Source organism: Sinohyriopsis cumingii, chromosome 10 (genome assembly GCF_028554795.1).
Source record: "Sinohyriopsis cumingii isolate HCF-2022 chromosome 10, ASM2855479v2, whole genome shotgun sequence".
Lineage (NCBI taxonomy): Eukaryota > Metazoa > Mollusca > Bivalvia > Unionida > Unionidae > Sinohyriopsis > Sinohyriopsis cumingii.
In genome coordinates this window covers 23,559,952-23,582,908 of record NC_142970.1, presented here as the reverse complement: position 1 = coordinate 23,582,908, position 22,957 = coordinate 23,559,952, and the positions used below count along the sequence as shown (strand labels likewise).

Sequence of the window (22,957 nt, the reverse complement as noted above, 5' to 3'; positions counted from 1 at the left end):
CGCCTTTCTCCATTCATTTATATTAAATAAATCATTTAGTGGTGTATTTTCGTTGTTTGTTTGGTCGTTAAATAGGTGCGGGAATTCCGTTTCGAGAATGGTGGTTTGTTTCATGAAGTCCTTGGTGTGATTGCTGTTGCTGCTAGAGTTTGCAAAATGTTGGGCCAGTTGTTTGGCTTTTTCTTCGTTAGTGTCCGCACCAGGAATTTTTGGTGTTGATTTTGGTGTGTTTCCTTTCATGATTCTAATCTTTCCCCACACTTGTTTTGAGTTGCTATGATGGTTAAGTGTGGAGCAGTATTTTCGCCATGAGTTGATTTTGGAGTCCTTAATTGTAGTCCGAGTTATGGCTTCTTTACGTTTGTATTCGAGGAAGTCTGCTGTTACTTTAGTATGTTTGAACCGATTTAGTGCTTTCTTTTTGGCCTGAATTGCTATTCGGCATTCCTCTGTCCACCATGGTATAGGTGTTTGTTTTATTTTATTCTGTGTTTTCGGTATACTGATTGTAGCTGCTTTGTTGATAGCTTGAGTTATGGCTTCATAAAATTGGCTGTTGTCGTGGTTATGTAGTTCCCCTAGTGTAATTTTTTCTAATGATTTGTAGAATGTATTCCAATCAGCTTTTTCAGTTTTCCATTTTGGTATGATTTTAGTTTGTTGCTTAGTTTTTTGTGTGTATATTGTTGTGCATATGGGGAAGTGGTCGCTGCCCAGGGTGCTTTGATGTAGTACTTCCCATTCGCTGATTAGTGCTATGCTGGGTGTGGCAATAGTTATGTCTATAGGGGTTAGCTTTCCTGTTCCTGGGTCTAATCTGGTGGGTGTTCCTGTGTTTAGTATTACTAATTGATGTTCCATTGTGTACTTTTCGAGGTTTTTCCCCCTGGTATCAGTATGGTCGCCTCCCCACTCTGGATTGTGTGCATTAAAGTCTCCGCAGATAATTGTGTGTTGACCCCTTTCTTTAAATATATCTATATAGTTTTGTATGGGATTTAGGCTAGAGCTACCTGGATCATATATGTTATATATGTTTATTGTTTTATTTTTAAGTTTAATATTTATGGCTAGATACTCTATGGGACTCCCATTTAGGTCTATGGTAGGATTAGCTTCATAAGTTTCGGTAACCGAGTTGTGTATATAAATGGCTAATCCTCCCCCTCTTGTGTTATTGGTTCTATTTTTTGTGTATGTTGTATGGTACTCACTAATTTTGGGTATTTTATTGTTTGCATTGGTTAGATAGGTTTTTTGCAAGCAAATAATGCTTGGTTTAGGATTGGTATTGGCAATGGCTGCAGAAAGTTCCCCATGGTTCTTTTTTAGTCCTCTGCAGTTCCATTGCCAAATGAGTATCCTATTTTCACTGTCTGTGCTGTCTTCTGTATCCATTTTAGATTTTAGTGCGTTTATGTAGTTCCTTAGTTTTCAGTTTTAAATAGTGTTGGGGTAGAATGTTCCAATTAGTTTTATTAAAAGTTGTAAGAAGTCCTGTTTTTGTACTTCATTGTTTTTTGTTATTTGCTTGACCCCTTTCTGTAATGCCCCAATGTACTTTTGTATTAGATTAGAATCTATCAAACCTTCATTATTACTTGTGTTTTGTTGTTGTAGTTCCACATTTGTGGTTATTGGTTTATGTGGTTGTTTAGTTGGATATTTCTCTAGTTGTGAGTTATCTTTCCTTTGAGTGTTATTTCCTATCGGCTTGTTAGGTATTTGTATTGGCGGATTGATTTCAATATCTGATGTTATGTTTTTTTCCTTTGATCTTGTCGTAGCTGCAGTGTCTGTGACTGTTTGTTGTGGTTTCTTGGCTTTTGTCCTTGCTTCATAATAGGGTATTTGTTGTTGTTCCATTATTTCTATTGTTCGGTGTTCTGTTTTTGTATATGGACATTCGTAAGAGTTGGGGTGGTGGTTTCCTAGACAGTTGGCACATTTTTGTATTTTTGACGTGCACTGTTGTTTGTGTGGACCTCCACATTTATAGCACCTGGTTTGGTAGTGGCATTTGGTGGTGAAATGCCCCCATCTTTTACAATTCGTGCAGAACCGAGGTTTATTTATATATTTGTTGAGCTGTTTCAATTTAGCTTGGGGTCCTATTTTGATGTTTTTTGGTGGTGGGTTGTAAAACTCCAGTAGTACTGTGGTAGTTTCTTGTCCCTTCTTGTTTTTAAGTTTTATAGCTCTCTTGTATGGTACGCTATAATAGTGTAGATCATATTCGATGTCTGCTGTTGTGTAGTGCTTGTAGGTTCCCGTTAGTTTCAATATGGCTTTGAAGCTTGCTTTTGGGGTGTCTGTGTGTCTGGTTCCGCTGTTTGTGGTTTGCCAGCTGTTATCTGTGGGATTCTTGAATGTTCCTTGGATTGATTTTCTGTTGTTGTTCAGCTCGTCCTGTGTGATATTTGAGGTAGTGTTTTTGTTGGTACTGATGTTTGTTGTGGCTGTTTTTTTTCTGTTCACGGCATGGTGTCTTTGGATCTTGATTTTCATTCCTGCCATTTGGTCTAGCTCCAAATATTCAGCCACCTGCCTGTTGGTGGTACACCATATCACTATATATTCAGTGTTAGGCCTTATAATTCTGTATGTCCCTCGGTGTTTGTTGTTTAGAGATGCGGCTATTGTTGTACTACTTAGCCTGATGAATTTGGGGTTTGGGCTTGTGATATATAGTGTAAGTTCAGTTGGATGGTACGGGTATTTCTGTTGTTGCTGATTGTTGTTGTTCTGATTTCTTTGCCCTGTTTTAGTTCTTTGTGATCCGCTGTCTTGGTTTATTTGATTGTCTGAAAGAGAATTTATTTTCTTACCTGATATTTCCTGTTGCTTCTGGTGGTTTGGGGTCTGAGTTGTTTGTTTCCTTTTAGTTTCCGTTTGGATATTGCTTAGTGTGTTTGGGTTGTCCTTTTGTGGCTGAAGTGGTTCAGATTTTTTGATTATTTGTTTTTTGTTCATTGGTCTTTTTCCTTTGTTGGAGCATGTTTCTTCGTGATTCTCATTGTGGAGATTGTTGTGATAGGCTGGCATCTGTTCGAGTTGATCTGCTTCTTTGATGGCTTTTTCGATTTCTTCCAGTTCTTGTGGTGTTATGTGCATCGAGGGGCCAGCTTGTTGACTGTTGTGAATAGTGTAATTAGGTGTTCTTGTTCCTCTGTCTTGTTTAAGTTTGTCCCCTTCCGTGGCTGCCTCTTCAATTAGTCATCTCATTGGTTGTTATATCTGTAGAAGGGCCTGCCTGTTGACTGTTGTGTATTGTGTTGTTTTTTGGTTTGTTTACTTTGGTAGTATTAGTATTAGGTTTAATAGTAGTGGTGGATATGTTTATCTCTTGGGGAGTCTTTGTTGTAGATGGTGTTCTTGGTGTTGTTCTCTTTGTTGTTGCTTGTTTGGGTGTTGTTGCTGGGTTGAGTTGTTTAGTCATTGATGTGACTGTTGTCCCTGGTGTTGTTGTTGCCATGATTCTTTGTTGTTCAATCATTGGGATGGCTGTTGTCGTTATTGTTGTCATCCCTGTAGTTGTTCTCTTTTTAGTATTTATTGGTGTAGGTATTTTAGATTTTTTTGTGTTGTTGTCGGATGTGCTGTTGTGGGTGATGTTGTTAGATATGGTGTTGGTGTGTTCTGGCCTTCTGTTGTTTGTTTTTGAGGTGTTGCTGCTGTTGTTTGTTTATTTGTTGGTGTTGTTGCTGATGTTGTTTTAGGGCTATTTTGTTTCCTAATTGGTGGTGTTACTTCCTTGCTTTGTGTAAGTGTTGTTTTGGGAGTTGTTGATTCTGAGATTGCAGTCCGTTTTGTGTTTAGTTCAGATTGTTTATTTTTTTTCCTGGTTGGTTGTGTTTCCGTCGTTGTAGGTGTGGGACTAACGCTTGTTGTTTCTCCCTGTTCGTTATGATGTATGTTTAATTCTGTTTGTATTTTAATTGGTTTTTTGTTCTTTGTGACTTTGCTTTTTATAGCATCCTCTATTGTCTGGATTTGTGTTTCATTTTTTTTAATAGCTGATCTAGTGATTCTGCTTGTTTGTTTTTTTTCCCTCTGTGTGTCTGTATGTACTTGTAGTTCCTGGATATTTATTTCTCTGGATTCTAAGCTGTTTGTGGTAAATTCCCATTTGTACCTCCGTTTGACTGATGTCTGCGCTTTTATTTATTTGATCTATAGCTTTATCCATTTTTCGTTTTCTCCTAATTTGTTTTGTTCTTTCCTGTCTTTTTTGGTCATCAAGTCTTATTTTATTTATTTTAGTGGCCATTTTATGTTGTTTTGTGTTTCCCCCTTTTTTCCGTTTATTTTTATTTTATGTGAGAATTTATTTTTATTTATTGCTTGTTTGTTGTTATCTTGTTATTATATTATTCTGTTTATAATTATTTATTGTATTTTAATGGTTTTTTTTGGTTTTTAGTTATATATTTATTTATTATTATTATTAATTTATTTATTTTATTTATTTATTTATTTATTTTTCTATGTGCGTGGGGTTATTTCTTGTTTTGTGGTTAATGTAGTGATTCCGATATATCTTACTGGCGGAATTAACTAATCACCCGAAGTGGGCGATGCCAAGTTGTGTTTGATTGGAGACTAGGTCGCGGATTTGTTTGAGCGGGGTAAGCTGCACTTGCTTTTGATTAATGTAGTGCTTGCGCTTTTTAATTTAGCGGAGAAGTGGTCTTCTATATTGGTTTGAGACGATGATTCCTATTGGTCGTCGAGTGTTTAGTTTAGTTAGATTCTGGCGGTCTGCGAGTGGAGTGGAATGCGTTGTTTCAGTAATTTGATACTCGCGTTGTACCGCCCGTGGTTGTTTATATGTGTAAAACCACGAAATTAATATTCAAACTTGAATTTGGTGTATGAATTAGATAGTTTAGTTTAATTAGGTAATTGCTGATTAGTTTGATGTATTATTAAATAGTAAATCAGTTGTAGTTTGGTTATTATTAAAGAGGAAAATGTCTAGTATTATTAAAAGGTATAAAGAAAACAAGAAAGAAAGAAGAAAGAAAAGAAAAAAGGGAATTACTTTGTCGTTTGCTGCCCTTGATGAGAAATCTTTTGACAACAAGTTGTCTCAAGGATCTCAACCAGGAATTGCTAGTGTGGTTCCTAGCTCCTGTTTTGGGCCTGCATTAGTCCGTTTGTGGTCGGGAGTTATTAAAATTAGTCAGGGAAAAAGTTGGGTTAGGTAAGATTAGGGGTGGGGGTTATGATTATTTATTCGAGTATTAGTCGGTTATTAGTTACTATGTTCAGAAAAATGTATTCAGAATTCGATTATTTAATGGTTTTATAAGGCACAATGTTACCCGTAGGTTTAGTTTGGCTTAAATAAACCCCCTACCTTATTGTTGGTGGTGTGGCAGTTTAGCGTGCTTACCGCGCACGCCGCTATGGAATCCCTTTGTTCCTATGCTGCTGCTCTGTTTTCCTGCTATGGTTTCTGTTTATGGGTCAGCTTCGGTTCCGTTTGATGTTTTTGGTCTTCCAGTTGATGTAAATATTGTTTTTCTTTCTTTTCTTCTGTTTATTCTTGTTATAGATAGTCTTCTTTCCTCTTGATCTTGTATTTTTGTTGGGTTTTTTTTTTCGTTAGTAAAGGAACGTGCGCTGCAGCTGCCTCACTCTGATCTATGATCATGAATGTGAGTGCCACTCCCTGCACTATGTTTGACCTGGTTATTTAAACAATCCTAGCGGACTTCAGAGAAAACATTCCCTGAAGACCTATTCTAAACTGATATTCTGGTCTGATTGTGTTAGGTGCAGACCCTTTATCTAACTCTAATCTACATATCAAAATGCACAGAATCTAAATTTTGTAATCCAAAAAAAGCAATATATGTACTCTCCATACACACTCTTTTCCCACTGATGCTGTGTGTTAGAATTTACAAAAATATTATTTTGAGTATGAAATTACTTGTAAACTTTGTCCTTTTGAGCAAATTACTTCAAAATTAAACTAAAACTACTCAGCTCTATTTTAAGCACCTTATACCTACTAAAAGAGATTCAAATTTCCCTTCAAATGGTCACTAATTTTAATGTTTAAGCATTAAGGCAAACTTGCTATAATTGACTTTAATTAGCTTTACAAACACATCTTCCAACTGTCCTACTGACTCCTCTGTTTCAATTTCTCTGGACTGTAACTTGACACCATAGCATTTGAATAGCTGCTGGTAACCTAGTATTGACCCCAAATCTCTGCCTGTAAGTCTAACAGTGACTGTAGAGTTACTCCTCTATCACAGACACTGTTATTAAATTTATGTAGAGAATTTAGAAAATTTATACACAAATATATCTTTTCTTCTAAAACTAATATAAATACCATAGCACCTGAAATAACTAAATTTAGCCCTATAATAATATTCTCATGGGTTGGTGGTTATTGCCTGGGTAATCTCGGGGTCGTTCGCTGCCAAACATACTGACCACCATGTATGCCTGTCAAGTACTGAAAAATGGCGTTAATCCTTCAAAAACCAAACTACTCGAATTCCAATTACCAAATACATGAAGAAGAAGCTGAATTCATACGTAAGTTGACACCTGTGATTTGCATGTATTTACATTTGCACGAATCATTTCGTTCGATGTTGCTGTCGTGGTTATAATCATATGACACAAAAGACCATATCTTCAACTGCACTTAATGGTCATTTCAGTAATAATCACTTTCAATAGCATTCATCAGTTGCACTATCTGGTTACTCTATTTTCTTTAACTTTACTAGCTGCAGACAGTTAGATCTGCAGCCCCGTGATCTGCCAGCAGATTGGATTGACTGTTGCTCGCAATGTTTAGTTTAGATCGTGTATTGCTCGCAATGAATATAATAGTTAATAGTTTCTTAACGGACGCTCCGGTGGCCTAGTGGCTATAGCGTCCACTTCAGACAGGGAGGTCGCTGGTTCGAACCCGGACCGAGTGATACCAAATACACACAAATGGTACGAGAAGTATTAAAAAGTTTGGATTAGGACTGGTCGGCCTGGTGTCAGGATATCGTGACTGGGTTGGATATCATGCTTCATGTCTGCGGTATGATGTTTCTCTACAGACATCGTAGCGATATGGTGATATGACTTTAAAATATTTTAAGTTACTTTAAAAATTCACACTACATACACACATACATACACACAGACACACACGCTTTCTTATTCAAAATGTACTATGATGGGCTGAATGTTCTCTGTCTATGTCAGTCTTAGCTTATAAACACGGACCGATACGGCATTGTAATTCACAAGAAAATCTGCCCGACAATTACATATAAAGGAATGTGTTCTCGTGCAAATATAAAAAAGAACAACATTACATCCAATTTTATTTTTGCTCAAAGTTATGGGCGAGGTGAAAGACGACACTCAGTGTTGAGTGGAGAATGTAATGACATACTGATTTTTTATGTCACTTGGAATGTACTTAAAATCCAATAAATTAGAAACGATTTTGCATGCGGGGGTGCTATTAAACATGATATTTGATTAAGATATTTGTGGGGTACTTTGCATTGACAAACCTATTATACCTGTGCGAAATTCGAACTTCTGAACTTAAATTATGACGTAAACAAAAAGGCGGTTCCGTGGGGGTTTTTTTTCCTCATGCACTTAGATGGGCATTTGCTAAAAGCAAAATAGAAGGCTATTTACGTGATTTTCTCGTTTTCGGTCACATCATATCCTGGTGACATTTATTAACGAAATATAAATTAAATAAATGAATAGTATTTAGGTGGAGGACATGTAAATCATGAAGTGTATGTTTTACTTTTTTGTGCACGTCTGTCTTCTTACCGAGGAAAAGCCGTTGTTCTATGTATATTAAAATTGCACAACTTATCGATGGAAAATATCACCTAGCCGTGATGATCCGGACACAATTTAGAATACCCGTGTACTGGAGAATATCACCTAGCCGTGATGATCCGGATACAATTTAGAATACCCGTGTACTGGAGAATATCACCTAGCCGTGATGATCCGGACACAATTTAGAATACCAGTGTACTGGAGAATATCACCTAGACAATAAAATCTAGACATAATTTAGAATAGCCATGTAGTGGAAAATATCAGCTCGACATTATAATCTAGACATAATTTAGAACAGACGTGTGTTGGAAAATAATTCAAGTCATTACAATCAAGTCACAAATTAGAACAGCCCATTGCTAGAAAAATAATTAAAGTCATTACAGTCAAGACACAAATTAGAACAGCCATTTACTAAAAAACATCACCAAGCTGTCATGCTCTCAACAAACTAGAATATCCCAGCACAGGAAACAACTTTAAGCCATCACCACCGAAACACACTAGAAGAGGAATGAAGCAATATGTAACATGTACGGTAGGACAATATATTTAATTATGGCAAGTATTATCAAACATTCCCCTGTAGAGCCAAGAGAGTATTTTTTTTTGTATATTTCTAATTTTCTATAATTAACCATGTCAATCATAATGACAGTACCGCCTTCCAACTCCTTGCAGACGAAAGTCACTACTAAAACTGTTGTTAAGTGTAGACGATCTGAACTTGAATTGCACTTGTTATTCAGTGGTTCGTCAAAATCATGCGCTACAACCGATGATTTGTATCTTCCAGTCATAAGCACACCGCTCTGGGTCAAACCAAGCTATAATTTTCTAACGACCAACGTGGAATAATACAATACCGACACTGGCGACAAGGGAGATAATTGTGATAAGACTGACTCGGCATGCGTGTCACCTGACGAATTCCTGTGAGGTAATTACGCATTGCAATGATATAGGGCAATTTCTTACTCTGATATAATTATAAAGAATATTCCCAAAAGTAATACGGTTTAAACATTGCTTTCTCCTTTAAGACCTTTCTTGACTTTCTTTACGTATCTAAATATTAATAGGGTATCCTTTTTAAAGGTTTTAATTTACACATGTTTACATAAATCTTGCCAATGTACAACTTGTGAGCGTGTTTTGAGTTCCTTTGATATGCTTGTGAAAGGGATTTGTTAATTATTACAAATATCTTGTTACATGTCTTGTTAATTTTAGTGTATATATTATGAGACACTAATATACCTGTCTCATATTATGAGACACTAATACACCTGTCTCAGTGTCTGTCTGTATCTGTATAAACCATGTGCGTAAATGAAATTCACATTTTGAGAGTTATAATGGTGAGTGTGCATGCATGGACTCTACGTTATTAGTTATTGCCGACAAAGCGTCGTGAACTTTGAGCCCATGTTTAATTTGTATGTATTAGTGTATATTATATCATGTGTTGGAACATGGCGTTGAGCCGACAACAAACAACAACAATGTGAACAGAGCAGCAAAGAAAGAGTTAAAGGAAGGCTATCAATTTCTTTTAGCAATTTATAGCAAAACACAGAAACAATGTATTAATATGAATACGCCACGTCAAAAGGAACACGTTGCAAAAGGTGTGTAAATCACACCTCAAATTTAATAGGTTGCGCCACATAAAACGTGAGTCCCGGGTTACTGATTTCGGATGTAACAGACATTGAAATGAAGATAAACAAACCATGATAGTGAGTTTAGCGTATCAAAATTGCATGTTCCATGTTCAGTTTATACTCATGTTGACATAGCTGAGGCATAAATTCAACACGCAACATGCTACATGCAATGATGGAAGGATGAAAGAAAGGACTTGGCTACAGATGAGTTGTACACTTAATTTGGAAGACATGCTGATTTCAGAGTGAATGTGAGTGAGGAAGTTATGACTGATTTTAACATGCTCAGCAAAGGTACTTATTTTGCCATGTAGATAAAGGTAACTTGAAACTTGCCCTTTATTTCCTTTTTTATTACACTTATCAAGTAAAAGAATATATTGTTATTTTATAGTTTATAGTTAGTCTGACATGTGATACTTCCACATCTCCCAAGATAATTTACTCGGAGTTTAGCCTTTCTGAAACAGGACATTGTTTACATTGCACTAAAGGTGTCACGATACGCTGATATGTCTGAGTCGTGATATTTTCTGCATCTTCATATCTTTTACTGCTGGAATATCCAAATACATATTGCATCGCACATTTACCATTTCAAAGTAATGAATTACGATTTTACATGACACAAAAATACCAATAGAAAATTGAAGTGTATATGTCTTCAATAAAAAGTATTGAAGTTAAAATTCGGCATTCTTCTTTTGTGTTGTAGCATGCAGCAGCTTCAAATCACTAAATCAGTTAATCCCTTAATCAATTAATCCCTTTATCAGTTCACCGATTTAGATTCATAGTTGTTTCATTTGCTTGTTTATTTCATTTTTTCCCCCTAATTTTTGTTTATCATCTTCGTCAAAATTCCTTTTTCAGGTTCTTGAGAGTGAATGTAGGAAATCATGTGCATTCGATCAGTTTATAATTTGAGTAATTTTCAACATTTCCATAAAAGCTTGCATAGGAAAACCGAAAGTTATTGTTACAGGACACGTTTATCTTAAAAATTCTTTCAAGTTGCAAAGTTGTTCCTAGTCTTTTAGAAGCTGGATTCCAACTCGAATCAGCGTCCTTATGATAATATTTCTCAGAAATGCAAAATGTTTCGAAAGGATAAAAAAAAATCCCGTTGTGACACAATCATGTGAAAGCAAGGTAGTGCGGGCGTTCAAGACATTGGCGGCCAATAAGATTTTCGTTCCAATGTTGTTTCAATTTTCAGCTGCAATAAAGAGTAAGTACAACTTTGACAAATTAAAGAATATGATAGAGAAAGAAAAGAAAAAAAGTGTTGTTCTGTGATACAGACATTTACACTAACGTAATTAGTTCCGATGTTAACCAGGCCAAACTCATTCAGGTTTTCCCAGCACCACTTTTAGAACCAGTAAAGGTAGTTCGACATGGGTTAACACTAACAATTGGATAAAATATTCCTCCAAATTGAAAGCTCTGGCTGGAAAATAAACTAATTATCAAATACCTGCCCGATTCGAGTTATTTGCAGTAATGAAACATCATAAAATAAAATTGGGATATTAAAACTGAGAAATGAGTAATACTATAGATATTTGTATTTTTCCATGTTATACATTTACGTACAAAGGATGGTTTGAAAAATTAATGTCAATAAGAACAACATATCCGCCTCTGTAAAATAAACGCGTTGATAAGACTAAAATTGCAAATGATTTCGGAAAACTAAACTCATCAGCTATGCTTTGATCTTTTATTTAATTGTTTAGCCTGTCAGTTATAAAACAGACTGTCAGTTATAAAAACAGGTCTATTTCAAAAGTTCCTTTAAGAAACAGGTACATCTGCAAATCAAACGACACTTGACAACATTCAAAAGATGAAAAAGATAATGGACATAAACAGGGCATCTGTAACTATAGCCAAGAGGGTACAGGTGCGTAACATGCAAGCAATATGAAACACTATGACGCTGCTGACATAAGACTTACTTGTGTCAAACCATACAAACACGAAATAGAAGTGATATTAAGACGCCATTACATATCAAACATAGGATACAAACAGTTACACAAGAACTTCAGGTTACAGAATAATCGGAACATCAAAATACCATTTCTCACTGAAATAAGCATTACAAATGAAAGCGTGTCAATTTTGCATACTGGAAATATCTTTCGTACAACCTTAAAGACGGTAATAGATTGCACATACAGTTGGGGGTCTTCTCGTGGATTGAAACAAGAGAACAAAAAATTGATGTGATCTGTGCCAAGATATGCATAAGTGATTTTAAGTTAAGTTGGTTGGGTTAAGTGAGTTTGGAGCCAACCCATGCATGGCCTTCCACGTTAAGAGGTTATTGTTACGTAAAAGCTGCGGTCCACCAAGGTTCCGTGCTTTACTAGTTTTTATTTATGTCAACGACATAGCAGACAATATGAACTTGTCTTGAGAGACTTTGTACTCATGATACTTCTCCTACAAATTATTCTGTAGAAAGTTTATAAACACAACAATGATCTTGAAAACTTGAAAACGACTGGCTTGTTAATTTTAAAACAAGGAAAGCAGATAATTACGAACAGCCAAGCTGAATTTCTTTTCTGGGTTCTCATTTGATAATATTATTTTATTTCTTGTTAATAGTCATAGACAAATTAGACAAACGTTATCTTATAAAGCTAAGCCACGAAAGACACAATTATTGGTATTATATCTTGGTACCAAAAAATATCGTAGCACGAAATGATGTCAGAGTACGAGCTAATATGTCTTTTGTATAACTATGGTCTCAGTTTCATTAACTATGTAACACTTCATAGCTTTAATTGCAATGTTAGAACATATTACCTGGTTTAGAACTAAAAATATTACCCACCAGTCTCATACGTCTATACAAATACACAAATTAAAAATACCAACATCCAAAGATTGAAATACTCAATCACGTCAGGCACATACAGTACGTTGCAGACGAATAACGCAAATTACATTGTATAATTAAAACTCTGTAAAATCCATAGGGCTCTTACAAAGAGTAAGAACGAAATAAAGCAAAAAAATGTTTCATTTTGAATTCACCTACGGGTCCTTCTATCTACCGTACTTTTGGGAACATTCCATAATCTCTGTGGGGATTTTAACGAAGCTTTAACAATTTGTCAGTCGTATTGCTACGATGTTTGCAGTGTGGCTATTTATAAGTGATATATAGCACTGAAGCATTATGCTGCAGACATGTGGCATTATGTCCCACCCAGTCACACTATCCTGACACCAGGCGAGTCCTGACACGAACCTCTTAATGCTGAGGGCCTAGCGAGGCAGAGATGCTAGTAATATTTTTTTTATATGTCTTTGGTATATGATTCTGCCTGGGTTCAAACCCGCTAACTCCTTCATCCAAGGCGGTCGCTCTAACCACTTACGCCACCGGGGCACATTATAATTTTTCATCTAATCATAACTTGAGATGATAACAGAGTAACCAACTTCTTTTCACCATAGCTATCCAAAACGTAAACCCCAAGCAAATCTTTTGAAAATTTCTTACTTTGTTTATATTGTAACTATTTTGAGTAATATGTATTTAGTGCCCACTCGCTTCTGTTTCTTTTCTCTCTCTTTATTTTGACACAATATCGTTTGCAAACACACGATTCAAGTGCCGAAATAGAACAGTCTCAGGTTTTACAATACGCAGAAAACCATATATCAACCATAATCGCGTATCGGATTTAATCGGACGAAGGCAACACACTGGGACAATTAAAAGAAGTTTTAAGCAGGGAACAGTGGGATAAATAATCGTTTATACTCTTTGGCCAAAAGTAACTGACCATTTCGTTGGCATGATCTATTTGGTTTCTCTCTCTCTCTCTCTCTCTCTCTCTCTCTCTCTCTCTTCAGCCTTCAAATAAATGCACCAAACTAAAATACTTTGAGCAAAGTTTGCTGGCCTTCTTCCATAGAGGTATTGGGGTAGATCGCAAGTTGGGTGAGTTTTACAAGCTTAGAAGTATATCAATAGATGACCCATTCTAGATAGATAATGAAAGTATTCGCTCATGATATTATATTCTTTATACATGACTGGATCCGTATCCCTTTTCCTTACCCCCATTCCAGTGGCGTCACTTGGGGGGGGGGGGTGAGGGGGTGCGGACCGCACCGAGTAACACCATCAGAGGGGGTGACACCCAAATGACAGTCTGTAAAATTTTCGACTTTTGTGCAGGAAGTGTTCCGTGGGGGTGACACCATGAGTTACTGTACATGACTGTCTATACAAATTTATTATTTTTGTGCAGGAAGGAGGTCCATGAGGTTGACATCATGAGTTACCGCACTGGGTGACACCAACCGTAGTGACGCCACTGCCCCATTCCATTTCACACCAACCACCTTGCCCCGGCAATCCTATACCCACCCACCCAACATTCTGCGGGCCAAGTGAGGAATCTTATATGCACCAAAAGAACAAATAGGAAACATCAAAGGTGTTTGTGTGTTTTGACATACGGCTATGTGACACGTGGTTCATTGATTTGTCTGCCCAAATTACATCACAAAATATTTAAAATTAGTTACTGCAGATGTGGATATGTCAATAAAATGTATCCCTCCGGGGTCGAGGTTAACATTACCTTCTTCAATCGGGCCATAAGAATTAGTATGTGTACAAAATAACAAGTTAAAAATTAAAAAAGTAATAACTTGTCTTTTAATGAATAATAATGAATGTCACCTCTATGAAATTGTATGCTGTATACTTACAATCGGCTTAGGTTGAGTGTCGCTGTGGCTGTTTACATTAAGCGCGACATTTTCAACTCCCCTGATTATCATTGCTACACGGAAATGTACTGTCCGCTTCGTGGTGAAATTTGACTAAACTGAGAAGAACCAGATCACAAGCTAAAGGAGATTAGTTTTGTCAGCCAGTGTTGGAAGTCATGTTATGCGCGCAATGTTGCAAAAGAAGGTTGTTGTTGTTGTTATAGGGTTTAACGCCATTTTTCAGCACACGATAGGCTATACATGGCGGCCAGTATTTATTTTGGAGGAAGAACCCTGGAAAACACCGGGAAGAACCACCGACCCACGAGAAACTACTGGCAAGCTTTCTTACATACCCACATTGGCCGAATCCTAGTCTCGAACCCACGCAGACAGAGGTGAGATGGCAGTGATCCGTAACGGAGAGCGCTTTAGACCACTCGGCCACTCGGGGCCCCGCAAAAGAAGGAATACGATGATTTACTTTGCCGCGCCAAGGACAAATGTTACGACCAATCAGAAGATGTGGTATTGTATCAGACAAGAGCACCAAGGTTTGAGTTTTGTTCACGATACCAACATCTTCCAAATAGAATACGTAACAATGCCATATCCACCGCATCTTACCAAAGCAGCGAAACGTCCACAGTTTCCAGAAACATAAATTTTTCTTTGGCTTGTTAAGATGTGACCAATAATCACGACTCTATGGTCTTAAACAAAGTAACATAAAAGATCGAACCAATATGCGTCGTAAAAATCAACAAATAATTAATATCAATGGAATACGGAGTGAAAATTAAAAAATAAACGTACTGTACTGTGAATTAAATCCCCAAAAGGTCTAAAAAGATTATATCACAAGTCCAGAATTAGAGCGTATTCCGAATGAAGTCCAGTGGTGTTCGGAATAAATTCCAATGTTGAATTTTGCTGATGTACAAATAGTTTGATGAGTTAACAGTCTTGATGTATCACAATAATATAATCCAAAATGTTCCTGAATGAATTCACAAAAAATCCAAAATTGTGATTTAGTCTGAAAATGATCAGTGACCACTTCGTAATTCCGCTATGCAATATATTGGTTAAAAAAAATAACCTAGTAAAAATATAAGTAGCTAGGTAGGCATATACCCTCAATTAAAGTCAACCACACAATATATATATATATATATATATATATATATATATATATATATATATATATATATATATATATATATATATATATATATATATATATATATATATATATATATATATATATATATATTCATGACACAGTCTAACATTTTTCAGCGTTGCGCGAGCTATACAAATAAATAAGGGACGGACATGCAAAGAGGGACAAACGGACAGACATACATAAATAGATGATATTGTGAAAGTTAATTTGTAAATTGAATAGGTCTGTGCTCATCGATATTTACAACTCGTGTGACTCACTTCCTGTCTCCTCTCCGCATTGGCGAAGGAATGGAAATTTAAGTATTAGACCAAAATATAGACATTAGGAATTCCATTTCAGACATACCAACATTTGTATTCTGTCAACATAAAGAAGTAGTGAAAACATAAAACATAGTTTTGAATAAAAACACTAATGAAATTACCTAAATTAAATTATAAACCATCTTTATCGATTCAGCACAATCTGCAAGCTTTTTCAATGAACGGTAACCTTTCCATAGATTCACTAGTACATTAAAACGATGCACGAAGTGAAAGGTACCGTGATGTATGATATATTAAGTGAAAATTAACCCTACATTGCTTATCCCATCTATCGACTAGGTTGAATGATATCTGGCATTTAGTTTGAATCGCAAGTTCCGTTGAATAGAAACCCCACTAAAGATACAGTCACGAAAGAGCTCACCCGACCATGAACATATTATGAAAAATGGCGACTCCCAATGTCATAGGGCATGTTCCGTTGTGCTTCACTCCACGATCGTAGGCTATTAAACACCGACTTTAAATACGTCAAATACAATTTCTTGTCCGAACCAAATGTAAGCTAGTCACTAGTTAATGGAGTCGGGCTAGTGCAATTGTAAATACCTGGATATATATAACCTTATTTTGTTTATATATAAAGTGTTATGAACAAAATCTATCTCGGGCAATACAAATTCTGTGTTATCCCAAGATTATATCAGGTATGGGACACTGATCTATCTCAATTATGCGGGACTGATTTCACTTAGGCATGCACGACTGATATATCTCAATTATACGACACTTATCTATCTCAAGTATGCGACACTGATCTATCTTAAGTATGTGACACTAATATATCTCAATTATACGGCACTTATCTATCTCAAGTATGCGACACTGATCTATCTTAAGTATACGACACTGGTCTATCTCAAGTATGCGACACTAATCTATCTCAAGTATGCGACACTGGTCTATCTTAAGTATGCGACACTGGTCTATCTCAAGTATGCGACACTGATCTATCTTAAGTATACGACACTGGTCTATCTCAAGTATGCGACACTAATATATCTCAAGTATGCGACACTGGTCTATCTTAAGTATACGACACTGGTCTATCTCAATTATACGACACTTATCTATCTCAAGTATGCGACACTGGTCTATCTTAAGTATACGACACTGGTCTATCTCAAGTATGCAACACTAATCTATCTCAAGTATGCGACACTGGTCTATCTCAAGTATACGACACTGGTCTATCTCAATTATACGACACTTATCTATCTCAAGTATGCGACACTGGTCTATCTTAAGTATACGACACTGGTCTATCTCAAGTATGCGACACTGGTCTATCTCAAGTATACGATACTGGTCTATCTCAATTATACGACACTTATCTATCTCAAGTATGCGACACTGGTCTATCTTAAGTATACGATACTGGTCTATCTCAAGTATGCAACACTAATCTATCTCAAGTATGCGACACTGGTCTATCTCAAGTATACGACACTGGTCTATCTCAATTATACGAGACTTATCTATCTCAAGTATGCGACACTGGTCTATCTTAAGTATACGACACTGGTCTATCTCAAGTATGCGACACTGGTCTGTCTTAAGTATACAGCACTGATATATCTCAATTATGCGACACTTATCTATCTCAAGTATACGACACTAATCTATCTCAAGTATGCGACACTGATCTATCTCAAGTATACGACACTGGTCTATCTTAAATATACGACACTAATCTATCTCAAGTATACGACACTGGTCTATCTTAAGTATACGACACTAATCTATCTCAAGTATACGACACTGGTCTATCTCAAGTATACAACACTAATCTATCTCAAGTATGCGACACTGGTCTATCTTAAGTATACGACACTGGTCTATCTCAAGTATACGACACTAATCTATCTCAAGTATGCGACACTGGTCTATCTTAAGTATACAGCACTGATATATCTCAATTATACGATACTTATCTATTTCAAGTATACGACATTGATCTAACTCAAGTATACGACACTAATCTATCTCAAGTATGCGACACAGGTCCATCTTAAGTACACAGCACTGATATATCTCAAGTATACGACACTGGTCTATCTCAATTATACGACACTTATCTATCTCAAGTATGCGACACTGGTCTATCTTAAGTATACGATACTGGTCTATCTCAAGTATGCAACACTAATCTATCTCAAGTATGCGACACTGGTCTATCTCAAGTATACGACACTGGTCTATCTCAATTATACGAGACTTATCTATCTCAAGTATGCGACACTGGTCTATCTTAAGTATACGACACTGGTCTATCTCAAGTATGCGACACTGGTCTATCTCAAGTATACGACACTGGTCTATCTCAATTATACGACACTTATCTATCTCAAGTATGCGACACTGGTCTATCTTAAGTATACGATACTGGTCTATCTCAAGTATGCAACACTAATCTATCTCAAGTATGCGACACTGGTCTATCTCAAGTATATGACACTGGTCTATCTCAATTATACGAGACTTATCTATCTCAAGTATGCGACACTGGTCTATCTTAAGTATACGACACTGGTCTATCTCAAGTATGCGACACTGGTCTGTCTTAAGTATACAGCACTGATATATCTCAATTATGCGACACTTATCTATCTCAAGTATACGACACTAATCTATCTCAAGTATGCGACACTGATCTATCTCAAGTATACGACACTGGTCTATCTTAAGTATACGACACTAATCTATCTCAAGTATACGACACTGGTCTATCTCAAGTATACAACACTAATCTATCTCAAGTATGCGACACTGGTCTATCTTAAGTATACGACACTGGTCTATCTCAAGTATACGACACTAATCTATCTCAAGTATGCGACACTGGTCTATCTTAAGTATACAGCACTGATATATCTCAATTATACGACACTTATCTATTTCAAGTATACGACATTGATCTAACTCAAGTATACGACACTAATCTATCTCAAGTATGCGACACAGGTCCATCTTAAGTACACAGCACTGATATATCTCAAGTATACGACACTGGTCTATCTCAATTATACGACACTTATCTATCTCAAGTATGCAACACTGGTCTATCTTAAGTATACGACACTGGTCTATCTCAAGTATGCAACACTAATCTATCTCAAGTATGCGACACTGGTCTATCTCAAGTATACGACACTGGTCTATCTCAATTATACGAGACTTATCTATCTCAAGTATGCGACACTGGTCTATCTTAAGTATACGACACTGGTATATCTCAAGTATGCGACACTGGTCTATCTTAAGTATACAGCACTGATATATCTCAAGTATGCGACACTGGTCTATCTCAATTATACGACACTAATCTATCTCAAGTATGCGACACTGATCTATCTCAAGTATACGACACTGGTCTATCTTAAGTATACGACACTAATCTATCTCAAGTATACGACACTGGTCTATCTTAAGTATACGACACTAATCCATCTCAAGTATACGACACTGGTCTATCTCAAGTATACAACACTAATCTATCTCAAGTATGCGACACTGGTCTATCTTAAGTATACGACACTGGTCTATCTCAAGTATACGACACTAATCTATCTCAAGTATGCGACACTGGTCTATCTTAAGTATACAGCACTGATATATCTCAAGTATACGACACTGGTCTATCTCAAGTATACGACACTAATCTATCTCAAGTATACGACACTGGTCTATCTTAAGTATACGACACTAATCTATCTCAAGTATACGACACTGGTCTATCTCAAGTATACGACACTAATCTATCTCAAGTATGCGACACTGGTCTATCTTAAGTATACAGCACTGATATATCTCAATTATACGACACCTATCTATTTCAAGTATACGACATTGATCTAACTCAAGTATACGACACTAATCTATCTCAAGTATGCGACACAGGTCCATCTTAAGTACACAGCACTGATACATCTCAATTATACGACACTTATCTATCTCAAGTATACGACATTGATCTAACTCAAGCATGTAAGACTGATCTATATCAAGTATGCGACACTGATCTATCTCCAAGTAAATGAGACCCGAATCTGTCTCAAATATACGACACTGATCTATCTCAAATATGCGACACTCGGATCTAGTTCATGTATACGACTGCAATACCCTAGCATAAAACCCGAAAACAGGTTTTATATACAATGTGTAAATGGAATTTGTCTTTGTTCCTTTTTGGTGATCAATTTATTTCGTAGGAACTATAAATTGCGTGCGAATTATATTTACTTCATAAGAGAAATAAAGGATGAATAAAAGAGAAAGAGATAGACAGGTAGCTTTCTTTAATACTAGTTTATATCCACAGTGCAAAATGTAAAGGTGATATATGATATAGGATACCACCTGGCGATATAATTGAAAATGAGATCTCAATAAACCGCAGTCTTACAGCTCATTTAAAATTATAAAATACAGATACAATCTTCATATCGCTGTTGTCATTAGACGGATCAGTAAGCCTAGTGCAGATTATGCATAAACAGAATTTCCATTTGCCTTCAAATTTCAATATTTTAAAGTCCGCCGTAGCTCTCGTAATATTGTATCTTCGGCATAAAAAGATAATCACGGCAAAGCACTGTCGCGTTTATTGCAGTCCTCTTTTCATATGTTTCCTCTACATGTCACAGCTTGGCTCTGTAAGTAGGGATTCTGATGTATTTCAAATAGACCGGTGGCAAAATTTAGGAATTATAATTCCTATTCGGGTTGAGGGCAGCAGCGGCTACCTTGTCATAAAATAAGCAGGCAAATCAAGGCGACCCTTGCCACGCGTCAGGTAAATATGGCATGATAAAGAAATAGTATATGTGTATGTAACAGGATAGACCTGAATGGGTAAGTGGATCAATTGACAACACAACACAGTGTGATGAAAGATGGAAGTTTATGATATGAATTAATAATAAAAATATATATACAATTCAAATACGGCAATTCTTTCACGCTCTAAACATACGTCTCCTTCAATTATTCTACCCAAATATTCACAAATAGATAAACATAAAGTGATTCATATATCAAAATGTGTGACCGTAAGATTCGTATAATCTCACGTAATGGAAGTGAGATTCAAATAATCTCATGTAACGTCATGTAATGAAATTGAGATTCAAATAATCTCATGAAACGAAACAAAGATTCAAATCATCTAAAACAATCAAAATGACCCTATTGCACTCATTTGAAACAACAATCAATTGAAACAAAACATACGATTCGGTTATTTTTACAGCCGTATGATTCATAAGTATTTGTAAAAACGTGCAAATGTGTCCGCCTAAATACCAACGTCCTCCGGAATTCTTGGGTTGGCCCACACTTGTATCGGCCGCACAAACCCGTCATGAATCCACCATGCGCACAAGTTTACAAATTAGCGGTTTCGTCTTCGTATTTCCTTGATGGTTACATAATATTCCATATATTGACACACAGACGGCCAGACAGACAGCCTGATATACCCGCACACACATACCACCGACAGCACACAGTTCTCCTAAATTGGGTTGGCACGCTTGTATTGGCACTCCCCCCCTTTATTGATCCTCCATGCGCACAGACATACGTATAGACATGTGTACAGACAGGTAACGACAGGTACAGACAGCTATAATAAAACCAAAAGGGTCCTAATAACAGGTACGGAATTAATATATATATATATATATATATATATATATATATATATATATATATATATATATATATATATATATATATATATATATATATATATATATATATATATATATATATTCATGCTACTAAATTAAACCCTTAATAGCAATTTGTAACAATTCAAAGTTACAACGTTTCAAATCCGCGTAATAGTAAAGGAATCATTTCACGATACGACATTAAAAACTGAATATGCCACACATATCAAATAAAATAAAATGTAACACTTACCCCTATGGCTGGAGAACAAAACTGGGTTGTTGACACCTTTAGCTCTCCCCAGTATGTTAGCTAGCTTGTCCTTTAAGGTGACACCCTTGTGTTCTGAAATAGTTGTGTTTTGGTGTGGGTTTCCCTGTCCACCGTTTTGTGTTACGAGTTTTTGTGTTTAAAATAATAATAAAATTTGTATAAAAGAAGTATAGTTTTGTTAGGGTTTTTCTATGTTCTGTTCATCAAATCATAGAGTAAACATTTTCCCAAAAAAACTTAGGGCTATGTTTCTTTTCTTTGCCTGGGCTGGCTGTGGGCCTGGATACTAATATCCCTTGCTTAGAACTTTCGATTGTACTACATCCCCTCAAAGAATATTAAGGTCCAGGGTTGGAATCCATTCCTTTTGGTCCCAATAGTTTTGTACATTAAGAATGACTTTTTGTCCTCGTGTTATACAATTGTGATTGCTTTATTGTACGTGGTCCCTTTATATGTAAGGACAGCTCTACTTAGATCAGATCTATTACAGTTGGTTTCCTTATCAACACCTATTTATGTTGTAATGCATTTTAAATGTATGAGGTTAACCCAAAATACAGTGTTTAATGTTGAAAAACAATCTGGTGTCTATGTATTTTGTAGTTTTGTTTAGCGAGTGTTTGTATTGCATTTTGTTAATTGTGTTATGGTTAGTCTATATGCCATAACATATTGTTATCAAATTGTGCTATGTTACCTTTACCTTATTGCACCTTGGCGCAAAAAGGGGATTGAAATTTTCCATCACGCGGACGTGATGGAAAACACGGTTAGCATGTAGTTATAGTTTATACAGTAACAAAATCAATTCTTGGTATATGGTCATACATTAAAATGCCAACAAATTAGAAGGGAGAGTTATTCCCTTATGCTATTTAACAGTAAAAACATTCTGTTTGAATTGTTATATCTAAACAATGGGAATAATTGGTAAGTGTTGCTTCGGCAAATTGAAAGTCATAGCGAGCTATAAGTTAGAGGGGAGAATTATTCCCTTAATCAATTTAAAAATAAATCCAAGTTATTTGAGTTACTAAATCAAAGAAAACGATTTGGAAATAATTGATAAGTATTACTTAGGCAAACTGAAAGTTATACCTAACTACCAATCTTTTAATATGCTTAGCATATTCTGATCCAATTGTAAAAAAGTTTCCTTATTGCATCTTGGTGCAAAAAAAAAGTAGTTGTGGTGTATTATTCAAATATTT

The 22,957-nt window shown here is 36.1% G+C and overlaps 1 protein-coding gene and 1 long non-coding RNA gene across 6 annotated transcripts in view; one reads left to right on the top strand and one right to left on the bottom strand.

Moving 5' to 3' along the window:
- The window catches only part of LOC149789724 (uncharacterized), a 168,568-nt gene that overhangs the window by 75,105 nt on the left and 70,506 nt on the right, over positions 1–22,957 (bottom strand). For all 5 annotated transcript variants that reach the window (XM_089971734.1, XM_089971733.1, XM_089971735.1 and 2 more), the window contains one exon: positions 21,723–21,815. The gene's annotated coding sequence lies outside the window, so the exon portion shown is untranslated. The remainder of the gene's footprint in view (positions 1–21,722; positions 21,816–22,957) is intronic.
- LOC149789723 (uncharacterized) overlaps positions 8,394–22,957 on the top strand; it is a 111,997-nt gene continuing 97,433 nt past the window's right edge. Inside the window, exon 1 of the long non-coding RNA XR_016423713.1 lies at positions 8,394–8,788. This is a non-coding gene — a long non-coding RNA (uncharacterized LOC149789723). The remainder of the gene's footprint in view (positions 8,789–22,957) is intronic.